The sequence below is a fragment of the Cryptomeria japonica genome, unplaced genomic scaffold (assembly GCF_030272615.1).
Source record: "Cryptomeria japonica unplaced genomic scaffold, Sugi_1.0 HiC_scaffold_34, whole genome shotgun sequence".
In the NCBI taxonomy this organism is placed as follows: Eukaryota; Viridiplantae; Streptophyta; class Pinopsida; order Cupressales; family Cupressaceae; genus Cryptomeria; species Cryptomeria japonica.
Genome location: NW_026728856.1, coordinates 589,941 through 602,500, shown reverse-complemented (window position 1 = coordinate 602,500; position 12,560 = coordinate 589,941). Strand labels below are relative to the sequence as shown.

The 12,560-nt window shown below is 63.9% G+C and overlaps 2 non-coding genes across 2 annotated transcripts; both read right to left on the bottom strand.

Moving 5' to 3' along the window:
• Nucleotides 1-1,750: 1,750 nt before the first annotated feature.
• LOC131861897 (5S ribosomal RNA) lies at nt 1,751-1,869 on the bottom strand. Its single transcript, XR_009360927.1, has one exon. It is a non-coding gene; the product is annotated as a 5S ribosomal RNA (ribosomal RNA).
• A 5,915-nt stretch (nt 1,870-7,784) lies between these two features.
• LOC131861896 (5S ribosomal RNA) lies at nt 7,785-7,903 on the bottom strand. Its single transcript, XR_009360926.1, has one exon. It is a non-coding gene; the product is annotated as a 5S ribosomal RNA (ribosomal RNA).
• Nucleotides 7,904-12,560: the final 4,657 nt, after the last annotated feature.

Below are 12,560 nucleotides of genomic sequence, written 5' to 3'. Positions count from 1 at the left end.
GTGGGCACCTCGGCTGGGTTGCGCGCCCTGGTGCGCACCAAGGAGCGCTCCGAAGTGTGCTCCAAGGTGCGGCGTGCACGAAGTCGGAGCCCGGTTTGCCCCGGGTGCGCACCTCGCGTGCACCTTGGCGCGGTGGGCACCATGGCGTGCACGAAGTCGGAGCCCGGTTTGCCCCGGGTGCGCACCCCGCGTGCACCTTCGCCGGGGTGGGCACCTCGGCTGGGTTGCGCGCCCTGGTGCGCACCAAGGAGCGCTCCGAAGTGTGCTCCAAGGTGCGGCGTGCACGAAGTCGGAGCCCGGTTTGCCCCGGGTGCGCACCTCGCGTGCACCTTCGCCGCGGTGGGCACCTTGGCTGGGTTGGGCACCATTGAGCGCTCCGAAGTGTGCTCCAAGGTGCGCACCATGGCCCTCCAAGGTGCGCAGCATGGCGTGCACGAAGTCGGAGCCCGGTTTGCCCCGGGTGCGCACCTCGCGTGCACCTTCGCCAGGGTGGGCACCTCGGTGCGCACACCTTCTCAATGTTTTCTTGCCTTTTCTGGAAATTGGTGAAGGCAGCGCATCAAAGGTGCGCACCTCGGTGTGCTCCGAGGTGCGAACCCGAGAGCGCTCCGAGGTGCCCACGAAGTCGAAAGTCGGGTTAATTGCATTGTTTTCCCCGGGTGCGCTCCGAGGTGCGCAACATCGGTGCGCACCAAGGAGGGCTCCGAAGTGTGCTCCAAGGTGCGCACGATTCGGAGCTCGGTTTGCCCGGGGTGCGCACACCTTGGCTGGGTTGCGCACCCTTTGTGCGCTCCAAGGTGCGCACGAAGTCGGAGCTCGGTTTGCCCCGGGTGCGCACCTTCGCCAGGGTGCGCACCTTGATGCGCACGCCTTGGCTGGGCTGCGCACCTTGGTGGGCGCCATGGTGCGCACCTTTCGTGCGCTCCAAGGTGCGCACGAAGTCGGAGCTCGGTTTGCCCCGGGTGCGCACCTTGGTGGGCGCCATGGTGCACTCCGAGGTGCCCAAGATTGGTGCGCACCAAGGAGCGCTCCGAAGTGCGCTCCAAGGTGCGCAGGTGCGCGCGAAGTCGAAAGTTGGGTTAATTGTCCGGTTTGCCTCGGGTGCGCACCTTGCGTGCACCTTCGCCAGGGTGGGCGCCTTGGTGCGCACACCTTGGCTGGGCTGCGCACCCGGGCGCGCACACCTTGGCACCCGCGTTTCCTTCATTTTAAATTTTTTTTTTTTACAATCTCTCAAGTGGGAAATTCTATAATCTCAACTTTTTTTGCCTTTTCAGGAAACTTTTGAATGGAGCGCATCATTGGTGCGCTCCGAAGTGTGCTCCAAGGTGCGCACCTCTGGTGTGCTCCAAAGCTCTCTCTAGCTGCGTGCACCTGCCCCGGCCGCGCACCCGGCCCCGCCCAGCTTCGCTCACCTGTCCCGGGCGTCTGGTGCGGAACCTTAGAGTAAGAAACATCACCGTGCACCTTGGCCAACGTGCGCGACTCGACCGAGCGCGCACTGGCCGAGGTGCACACCGATTTCACCTGGGTGCGCGCGCAGCACCTCGGGCGCACCGGGGTGCGCGCACAACGCCCGGGTTGCACCGTGGCCTGTGTGCTCGGGGCGCCTCGGGTGCGCGCTCGGTGTCGCCCCCGCGCGCGCGGTAGTGCGGGCAGCGCACCCCGGCCCGGCCCGGCCCCGACGAGAACGCAAACGGGCAAAAGGTTTATTCAAATAGCATTGCGACGCCCGGCGAAAAACTAAAAAAGGGTGCAACACCGGGACTTCCCGGGAGGTCACCCATCCCAGTACTACTCCGGCCCAAGCGCGCTTAACTGCGGAGTTCTGATGGGATCCGGTGCACTAACGCTGGTATGATCGCACCCGTTATGAGCTTGTCGCAGTGTGTACTTAGCAAACCGCGACCCACGTGCGAATCCACCCCGGCCACCCACCCCCGTCGAGGTGCACACCCTCCCTCGCGAAGTGCGCCCCGTTCGCCAAGTGTGAGCCCTGCCCGGGTGCGCGCACCTTGCTAGGGCGTCGGGTGTGCACCCGGCCCGGCCTACGTGCGTGCACCTGGACGGGGCGTCGTGTGCGTGCAGTGTCCCGTCTGCAACGCGGTGCCCACACACCACCTCGGGCGCAACGACCTGCGCTCACATGTGGGCCGAGTGCACCTTGGTGCATGTTCGGGGCGCCTCGGGTGCACGCTCGATCTTGCCCCGGTGCACCAAGGCGCTCGGTTTGCCCCGGGTGCGCACTTGGTGCAAGGTGGGCACCCAAAATAGGGATCAAGCACCAAAACACAAGTTTCGGGATGCAAAATGGGACCCAAGGACCACAAATGCGTTCCAAGACCCATGATGGGTCCACGAGAACAAAAATGTGTTCCGAGACTTAATAAACAAATATTGGGTTTTAGGAGAAGAAACATGCTCTGATGCCCAAAACGAGAATCGACCCCGAAAAGGCCACAGGCCAAAAGTGGGATGCGAGACAAAAAAAAATGGGACCCGAGGACCAAAATTGGGTTCCCAGGTCGAAGACAGGGCAACCGGACAAGAAACGACCTCTAAGGCTCGAAATGAGTCCCGACGACTAAAACTTGACAAGAAGCACCCATCAGGCACCCAACTCGACACCCATGGGATGCCGACCCACCCGGGCTTCCACCTAGCACACCTTGGCACCCACCCACCCTCGCACCCAACCTCGCACCCAACTTAGCACCTTTGAACCCACATTGGCACTCACCCTGACCCTGGCACCTTGGAACCCACATTGGCACTCACCTTGACCCTGGCACCCACCTTTGCACTCACCTTGGGACCCACCCTGGCTCCCACCTCGGCACCCACCCAGACACCCACCTTGGTTCCTTGGCACCCACCTTGGATCCTTGGCACCCACCCCGACACCCACCTTGGCACGCAACTTGGCTACTTGCCACCCACCTTGGCTCCTTGACGCCCACCCCGACAACCACCCCGTGACCTACCCTGGCTAGGGTTGGTGCACACCCACCCTGGTGCCCACCTTGGCACCCACCCCATGACCCACCTTGGCACGCACCTTAGTACCCACCCCGTTACCCACCCTAGGACCCACCCCGTGACCCACCTTGGCCAGGGTGGGTGCCTTGGTGCGCACAACTTGCCTGGGCTGCACACCAGGGCGGGCTCAAGATGGCACCCGCGTTCCGTTTTTTTCACTATCTTTCAAAACGGAAATTTTAAAATCTCGTTTTTTTTTTTTTTTTGCCTTTTCTGGAAATTAGTGAAGGCAGCGCATCAAAGGTGCGCAATGCTGGTGCGAACCCGGGAGCGCTCCGATGTGTGCTCCAAGGTGCGGCGTGCACGAAGTCCGAGCCCGGCTTGCCCCGGGTGCGCACCTCGCGTGCACCTTCGCCGGGGTGAGCACCTTGGCTGGGTTGCGCGCCCTGGTGCGCACCAAGGAGCGCTCTGAAGTGTGCTCCAAGGTGCGGCGTGCACGAAGTCGGAGCTCGGTTTGCCCCGGGTGTGCACCTCGGGTGCGCACCTCGCGTGCACCTTCGCTGCGGTGGGCACCTTGGCTGGGTTGCGCGCCTTGGTGGGCACCATGCAGTGCACGAAGTCGGAGCCCGGTTTGCCCCGGGCGCGCACCTCCGCCAGGGTGGGCACCTTGGTGCGCACAACTTGCCTGGGCTGCGCACCAGGAAGGGCTCAAGATGGCACCCGCGTTCCGTTTTTTTCACTATCTTTCAGAACGGAAATTTTAAAATATCGTTTTTTTTTGCCTTTTCTGGAAATTAGTGAAGGCAGCGCATCAAAGGTGCGCAACGCTGGTGCGAACCTGGGAGCGCTCCGATGTGTGCTCCAAGGTGCGGCGTGCACGAAGTCGGAGCCCGGTTTGCCCCGGGTGCGCCCTGGTGGGCACCATGGTGCGCACCAAGGAGCGCTCCGAAGTGTGCTCCAAGGTGCGGCCTGCACGAAGTCGGAGCCCGGTTTGCCCCGGGCGTGCACCGCGGGTGGGCACCTTGGTGCGCATGCCTTGCCTGGGCTGCGCACCAGGGCGGGCTCAAGATGGCACCCGCGTTCCGTTTTTTTCACTATCTTTCAAAACGGAAATTTTAAAATCTCATTTTTTTTTGCCTTTTCTGGAAATTAGTGAAGGCAGCGCATCAAAGGTGCGCACCTCGCTGCCCACCACGGTGCGCAACGCCGGTGGGCACCCGGGAGTGCTTCGAAGTGTGCTCCAAGGTGCTGCGTGCACGTTGTCGGAGCCCGGTTTGCCCCGGGTGCGCACCTCGCGTGCACCTTCGTCGGGGTGGGCACCTTGGCTGGGTTTGCCCCGGCTGCGCTCCGAAGCGGGGTTATTGGAGCGCCGCCTCTTTTTTTGTCGGAGCGTTTGGTGGGGTTTCTCGCATTGGCTCTTCCCAGGCCCGGTTGCCACCCTGGCGCGCACGAAGTCGGAAGTAGGGTTAATTGCCCGGGTGCGCACCTTTGCCAGGGTGGGCACCTTACCTGGGCTGTGCACCAGGGCGGGCTCAAGATGGCACCCGCGTTCCGTTTTTTTCACTATCTTTCAAAACGGAAATTTTAAAATCTCCTCTTTTTTTTGCCTTTTCTGGAAATTAGTGAAGGCAGCGCATCAAAGGTGCGCACCTCGCTGCCCACCTTGGTGTGCTCTGAGGTGCGCACCCGGGAGCGCTACGAAGTGTGCTCCAAGGTGCGGCGTGCACGTTGTCGGAGCCCGGTTTGCCCCGGGTGCGCACCTCGCCTGCACCTTGGCCGGGGTGGGCACCCTGGCTGGGTTTGCCCAGGGTGCGCTCCGAAGCGGGGTTACTGGAGCGCCCCCTCTTTTTTTGTCAGAGCGTTTGGTGGGGTTTCTCGCATTGGCTCTTCCCAGGCCCGGTTGTTGGGTGCGCTCCCACCCTGGCGCGCGCGAAGTTGGAAGTTGGGTTAATTGCCCGGGCGCGCACCTTCGCCAGGGTGGGCACCTTGGTGCGCACACCTTGGCTGGGCTGCGCACCAGGGCGGGCTCAAGATGGCACCAGCATTCCCTTTTTCTCACTATCTTTCAAAACGGAAATTTTAAAATCTCGTTTTTTTTTGCCTTTTATGGAAATTAGTGAAGGCATCGCATCAAAGGTGCGCACCTCGCTGCCCACCTTGGTGTGCTCCGAGGTGCCCACCACGGTGCGCTCCGAGGTGCCCACCACGGTGCGCAACGCCGGTGCGAACCCGGGAGCGCCCCGATGTGTGCTCCAAGGTGCGGCGTGCACGAAGCCGGACCCCGGTTTGCCCCGGGTGCGCACCTCGCGTGCACCTTGGTGCGCACACCTTGGCTGGGTTGCGCGGCCTGGTGGGCACCATGGTGCGCACCAAGGAGCGCTCCGAAGTGTGCTCCAAGGTGCGGCGTGCACGAAGTCCTAGCCCGGTTTGCCCCGGGTGCGCACCTTCGCCGCGGTGGGCACCATGGCGTGCACGAAGTCGGAGCCCGGTTTGCCCCGGGTGCGCACCTCGCGTGCACCTTCGCCGGGGTGGGCACCTCGGCTGGGTTGCGCGCCCTGGTGCGCACCAAGGAGCGCTCCGAAGTGTGCTCCAAGGTGCGGCGTGCACGAAGTCGGAGCCCGGTTTGCCCCGGGTGCGCACCTTCGCCGCGGTGGGCACCCTGGTGCGCACCATGGCGTGCACGAAGTCGGAGCCCGGTTTGCCCCGGGTGCGCACCTCGCGTGCACCTTCGGCGGGGTTGCGCGCCCTGGTGCGCACCAAGGAGCGCTCCGAAGTGTGCTCCAAGGTGCGGCGTGCACGAAGTCGGAGCCCGGTTTGCCCCGGGTGCGCACCTCGCGTGCACCTTCGGCGGGGTTGCGCGCCCTGGTGGGCACCATGGTGCGCACCAAGGAGCGCTCCGAAGTGTGCTCCAAGGTGCGGCGTGCACGAAGTCGGAGCCCGGTTTGCCCCGGGTGCGCACCTCGCGTGCACCTTCGCCGCGGTGGGCACCATGGCGTGCACGAAGTCGGAGCCCGGTTTGCCCCGGGTGCGCACCTCGCGTGCACCTTCGCCGGGGTGGGCACCTCGGCTGGGTTGCGCGCCCTGGTGCGCACCAAGGAGCGCTCCGAAGTGTGCTCCAAGGTGCGGCGTGCACGAAGTCGGAGCCCGGTTTGCCCCGGGTGCGCACCTCGCGTGCACCTTCGCCGCGGTGGGCACCATGGCGTGCACGAAGTCGGAGCCCGGTTTGCCCCGGGTGCGCACCCCGCGTGCACCTTCGCCGGGGTGGGCACCTCGGCTGGGTTGCGCGCCCTGGTGCGCACCAAGGAGCGCTCCGAAGTGTGCTCCAAGGTGCGGCGTGCACGAAGTCGGAGCCCGGTTTGCCCCGGGTGCGCACCTCGCGTGCACCTTCGCCGCGGTGGGCACCTTGGCTGGGTTGGGCACCATTGAGCGCTCCGAAGTGTGCTCCAAGGTGCGCACCATGGCCCTCCAAGGTGCGCAGCATGGCGTGCACGAAGTCGGAGCCCGGTTTGCCCCGGGTGCGCACCTCGCGTGCACCTTCGCCAGGGTGGGCACCTCGGTGCGCACACCTTCTCAATGTTTTCTTGCCTTTTCTGGAAATTGGTGAAGGCAGCGCATCAAAGGTGCGCACCTCGGTGTGCTCCGAGGTGCGAACCCGAGAGCGCTCCGAGGTGCCCACGAAGTCGAAAGTCGGGTTAATTGCATTGTTTTCCCCGGGTGCGCTCCGAGGTGCGCAACATCGGTGCGCACCAAGGAGGGCTCCGAAGTGTGCTCCAAGGTGCGCACGATTCGGAGCTCGGTTTGCCCGGGGTGCGCACACCTTGGCTGGGTTGCGCACCCTTTGTGCGCTCCAAGGTGCGCACGAAGTCGGAGCTCGGTTTGCCCCGGGTGCGCACCTTCGCCAGGGTGCGCACCTTGATGCGCACGCCTTGGCTGGGCTGCGCACCTTGGTGGGCGCCATGGTGCGCACCTTTCGTGCGCTCCAAGGTGCGCACGAAGTCGGAGCTCGGTTTGCCCCGGGTGCGCACCTTGGTGGGCGCCATGGTGCACTCCGAGGTGCCCAAGATTGGTGCGCACCAAGGAGCGCTCCGAAGTGCGCTCCAAGGTGCGCAGGTGCGCGCGAAGTCGAAAGTTGGGTTAATTGTCCGGTTTGCCTCGGGTGCGCACCTTGCGTGCACCTTCGCCAGGGTGGGCGCCTTGGTGCGCACACCTTGGCTGGGCTGCGCACCCGGGCGCGCACACCTTGGCACCCGCGTTTCCTTCATTTTAAATTTTTTTTTTTTACAATCTCTCAAGTGGGAAATTCTATAATCTCAACTTTTTTTGCCTTTTCAGGAAACTTTTGAATGGAGCGCATCATTGGTGCGCTCCGAAGTGTGCTCCAAGGTGCGCACCTCTGGTGTGCTCCAAAGCTCTCTCCAGCTGCGTGCACCTGCCCCGGCCGCGCACCCGGCCCCGCCCAGCTTCGCTCACCTGTCCCGGGCGTCTGGTGCGGAACCTTAGAGTAAGAAACATCACCGTGCACCTTGGCCAACGTGCGCGACTCGACCGAGCGCGCACTGGCCGAGGTGCACACCGATTTCACCTGGGTGCGCGCGCAGCACCTCGGGCGCACCGGGGTGCGCGCACAACGCCCGGGTTGCACCGTGGCCTGTGTGCTCGGGGCGCCTCGGGTGCGCGCTCGGTGTCGCCCCCGCGCGCGCGGTAGTGCGGGCAGCGCACCCCGGCCCGGCCCGGCCCCGACGAGAACGCAAACGGGCAAAAGGTTTATTCAAATAGCATTGCGACGCCCGGCGAAAAACTAAGAAAGGGTGCAACACCGGGACTTCCCGGGAGGTCACCCATCCCAGTACTACTCCGGCCCAAGCGCGCTTAACTGCGGAGTTCTGATGGGATCCGGTGCACTAACGCTGGTATGATCGCACCCGTTATGAGCTTGTCGCAGTGTGTACTTAGCAAACCGCGACCCACGTGCGAATCCACCCCGGCCACCCACCCCCGTCGAGGTGCACACCCTCCCTCGCGAAGTGCGCCCCGTTCGCCAAGTGTGAGCCCTGCCCGGGTGCGCGCACCTTGCTAGGGCGTCGGGTGTGCACCCGGCCCGGCCTACGTGCGTGCACCTGGACGGGGCGTCGTGTGCGTGCAGTGTCCCGTCTGCAACGCGGTGCCCACACACCACCTCGGGCGCAACGACCTGCGCTCACATGTGGGCCGAGTGCACCTTGGTGCATGTTCGGGGCGCCTCGGGTGCACGCTCGATCTTGCCCCGGTGCACCAAGGCGCTCGGTTTGCCCCGGGTGCGCACTTGGTGCAAGGTGGGCACCCAAAATAGGGATCAAGCACCAAAACACAAGTTTCGGGATGCAAAATGGGACCCAAGGACCACAAATGCGTTCCAAGACCCATGATGGGTCCACGAGAACAAAAATGTGTTCCGAGACTTAATAAACAAATATTGGGTTTTAGGAGAAGAAACATGCTCTGATGCCCAAAACGAGAATCGACCCCGAAAAGGCCACAGGCCAAAAGTGGGATGCGAGACAAAAAAAAATGGGACCCGAGGACCAAAATTGGGTTCCCAGGTCGAAGACAGGGCAACCGGACAAGAAACGACCTCTAAGGCTCGAAATGAGTCCCGACGACTAAAACTTGACAAGAAGCACCCATCAGGCACCCAACTCGACACCCATGGGATGCCGACCCACCCGGGCTTCCACCTAGCACACCTTGGCACCCACCCACCCTCGCACCCAACCTCGCACCCAACTTAGCACCTTTGAACCCACATTGGCACTCACCCTGACCCTGGCACCTTGGAACCCACATTGGCACTCACCTTGACCCTGGCACCCACCTTTGCACTCACCTTGGGACCCACCCTGGCTCCCACCTCGGCACCCACCCAGACACCCACCTTGGTTCCTTGGCACCCACCTTGGATCCTTGGCACCCACCCCGACACCCACCTTGGCACGCAACTTGGCTACTTGCCACCCACCTTGGCTCCTTGACGCCCACCCCGACAACCACCCCGTGACCTACCCTGGCTAGGGTTGGTGCACACCCACCCTGGTGCCCACCTTGGCACCCACCCCATGACCCACCTTGGCACGCACCTTAGTACCCACCCCGTTACCCACCCTAGGACCCACCCCGTGACCCACCTTGGCCAGGGTGGGTGCCTTGGTGCGCACAACTTGCCTGGGCTGCACACCAGGGCGGGCTCAAGATGGCACCCGCGTTCCGTTTTTTTCACTATCTTTCAAAACGGAAATTTTAAAATCTCGTTTTTTTTTTTTTTTTGCCTTTTCTGGAAATTAGTGAAGGCAGCGCATCAAAGGTGCGCAATGCTGGTGCGAACCCGGGAGCGCTCCGATGTGTGCTCCAAGGTGCGGCGTGCACGAAGTCCGAGCCCGGCTTGCCCCGGGTGCGCACCTCGCGTGCACCTTCGCCGGGGTGAGCACCTTGGCTGGGTTGCGCGCCCTGGTGCGCACCAAGGAGCGCTCTGAAGTGTGCTCCAAGGTGCGGCGTGCACGAAGTCGGAGCTCGGTTTGCCCCGGGTGTGCACCTCGGGTGCGCACCTCGCGTGCACCTTCGCTGCGGTGGGCACCTTGGCTGGGTTGCGCGCCTTGGTGGGCACCATGCAGTGCACGAAGTCGGAGCCCGGTTTGCCCCGGGCGCGCACCTCCGCCAGGGTGGGCACCTTGGTGCGCACAACTTGCCTGGGCTGCGCACCAGGAAGGGCTCAAGATGGCACCCGCGTTCCGTTTTTTTCACTATCTTTCAGAACGGAAATTTTAAAATATCGTTTTTTTTTGCCTTTTCTGGAAATTAGTGAAGGCAGCGCATCAAAGGTGCGCAACGCTGGTGCGAACCTGGGAGCGCTCCGATGTGTGCTCCAAGGTGCGGCGTGCACGAAGTCGGAGCCCGGTTTGCCCCGGGTGCGCCCTGGTGGGCACCATGGTGCGCACCAAGGAGCGCTCCGAAGTGTGCTCCAAGGTGCGGCCTGCACGAAGTCGGAGCCCGGTTTGCCCCGGGCGTGCACCGCGGGTGGGCACCTTGGTGCGCATGCCTTGCCTGGGCTGCGCACCAGGGCGGGCTCAAGATGGCACCCGCGTTCCGTTTTTTTCACTATCTTTCAAAACGGAAATTTTAAAATCTCATTTTTTTTTGCCTTTTCTGGAAATTAGTGAAGGCAGCGCATCAAAGGTGCGCACCTCGCTGCCCACCACGGTGCGCAACGCCGGTGGGCACCCGGGAGTGCTTCGAAGTGTGCTCCAAGGTGCTGCGTGCACGTTGTCGGAGCCCGGTTTGCCCCGGGTGCGCACCTCGCGTGCACCTTCGTCGGGGTGGGCACCTTGGCTGGGTTTGCCCCGGCTGCGCTCCGAAGCGGGGTTATTGGAGCGCCGCCTCTTTTTTTGTCGGAGCGTTTGGTGGGGTTTCTCGCATTGGCTCTTCCCAGGCCCGGTTGCCACCCTGGCGCGCACGAAGTCGGAAGTAGGGTTAATTGCCCGGGTGCGCACCTTTGCCAGGGTGGGCACCTTACCTGGGCTGTGCACCAGGGCGGGCTCAAGATGGCACCCGCGTTCCGTTTTTTTCACTATCTTTCAAAACGGAAATTTTAAAATCTCCTCTTTTTTTTGCCTTTTCTGGAAATTAGTGAAGGCAGCGCATCAAAGGTGCGCACCTCGCTGCCCACCTTGGTGTGCTCTGAGGTGCGCACCCGGGAGCGCTACGAAGTGTGCTCCAAGGTGCGGCGTGCACGTTGTCGGAGCCCGGTTTGCCCCGGGTGCGCACCTCGCCTGCACCTTGGCCGGGGTGGGCACCCTGGCTGGGTTTGCCCAGGGTGCGCTCCGAAGCGGGGTTACTGGAGCGCCCCCTCTTTTTTTGTCAGAGCGTTTGGTGGGGTTTCTCGCATTGGCTCTTCCCAGGCCCGGTTGTTGGGTGCGCTCCCACCCTGGCGCGCGCGAAGTTGGAAGTTGGGTTAATTGCCCGGGCGCGCACCTTCGCCAGGGTGGGCACCTTGGTGCGCACACCTTGGCTGGGCTGCGCACCAGGGCGGGCTCAAGATGGCACCAGCATTCCCTTTTTCTCACTATCTTTCAAAACGGAAATTTTAAAATCTCGTTTTTTTTTGCCTTTTATGGAAATTAGTGAAGGCATCGCATCAAAGGTGCGCACCTCGCTGCCCACCTTGGTGTGCTCCGAGGTGCCCACCACGGTGCGCTCCGAGGTGCCCACCATGGTGCGCAACGCCGGTGCGAACCCGGGAGCGCCCCGATGTGTGCTCCAAGGTGCGGCGTGCACGAAGCCGGACCCCGGTTTGCCCCGGGTGCGCACCTCGCGTGCACCTTGGTGCGCACACCTTGGCTGGGTTGCGCGGCCTGGTGGGCACCATGGTGCGCACCAAGGAGCGCTCCGAAGTGTGCTCCAAGGTGCGGCGTGCACGAAGTCCTAGCCCGGTTTGCCCCGGGTGCGCACCTTCGCCGCGGTGGGCACCATGGCGTGCACGAAGTCGGAGCCCGGTTTGCCCCGGGTGCGCACCTCGCGTGCACCTTCGCCGGGGTGGGCACCTCGGCTGGGTTGCGCGCCCTGGTGCGCACCAAGGAGCGCTCCGAAGTGTGCTCCAAGGTGCGGCGTGCACGAAGTCGGAGCCCGGTTTGCCCCGGGTGCGCACCTTCGCCGCGGTGGGCACCCTGGTGCGCACCATGGCGTGCACGAAGTCGGAGCCCGGTTTGCCCCGGGTGCGCACCTCGCGTGCACCTTCGGCGGGGTTGCGCGCCCTGGTGCGCACCAAGGAGCGCTCCGAAGTGTGCTCCAAGGTGCGGCGTGCACGAAGTCGGAGCCCGGTTTGCCCCGGGTGCGCACCTCGCGTGCACCTTCGGCGGGGTTGCGCGCCCTGGTGGGCACCATGGTGCGCACCAAGGAGCGCTCCGAAGTGTGCTCCAAGGTGCGGCGTGCACGAAGTCGGAGCCCGGTTTGCCCCGGGTGCACACCTCGCGTGCACCTTCGCCGCGGTGGGCACCATGGCGTGCACGAAGTCGGAGCCCGGTTTGCCCCGGGTGCGCACCTCGCGTGCACCTTCGCCGGGGTGGGCACCTCGGCTGGGTTGCGCGCCCTGGTGCGCACCAAGGAGCGCTCCGAAGTGTGCTCCAAGGTGCGGCGTGCACGAAGTCGGAGCCCGGTTTGCCCCGGGTGCGCACCTCGCGTGCACCTTCGCCGCGGTGGGCACCATGGCGTGCACGAAGTCGGAGCCCGGTTTGCCCCGGGTGCGCACCCCGCGTGCACCTTCGCCGGGGTGGGCACCTCGGCTGGGTTGCGCGCCCTGGTGCGCACCAAGGAGCGCTCCGAAGTGTGCTCCAAGGTGCGGCGTGCACGAAGTCGGAGCCCGGTTTGCCCCGGGTGCGCACCTCGCGTGCACCTTCGCCGCGGTGGGCACCTTGGCTGGGTTGGGCACCATTGAGCGCTCCGAAGTGTGCTCCAAGGTGCGCACCATGGCCCTCCAAGGTGCGCAGCATGGCGTGCACGAAGTCGGAGCCCGGTTTGCCCCGGGTGCGCACCTCGCGTGCACCTTCGCCAGGGTG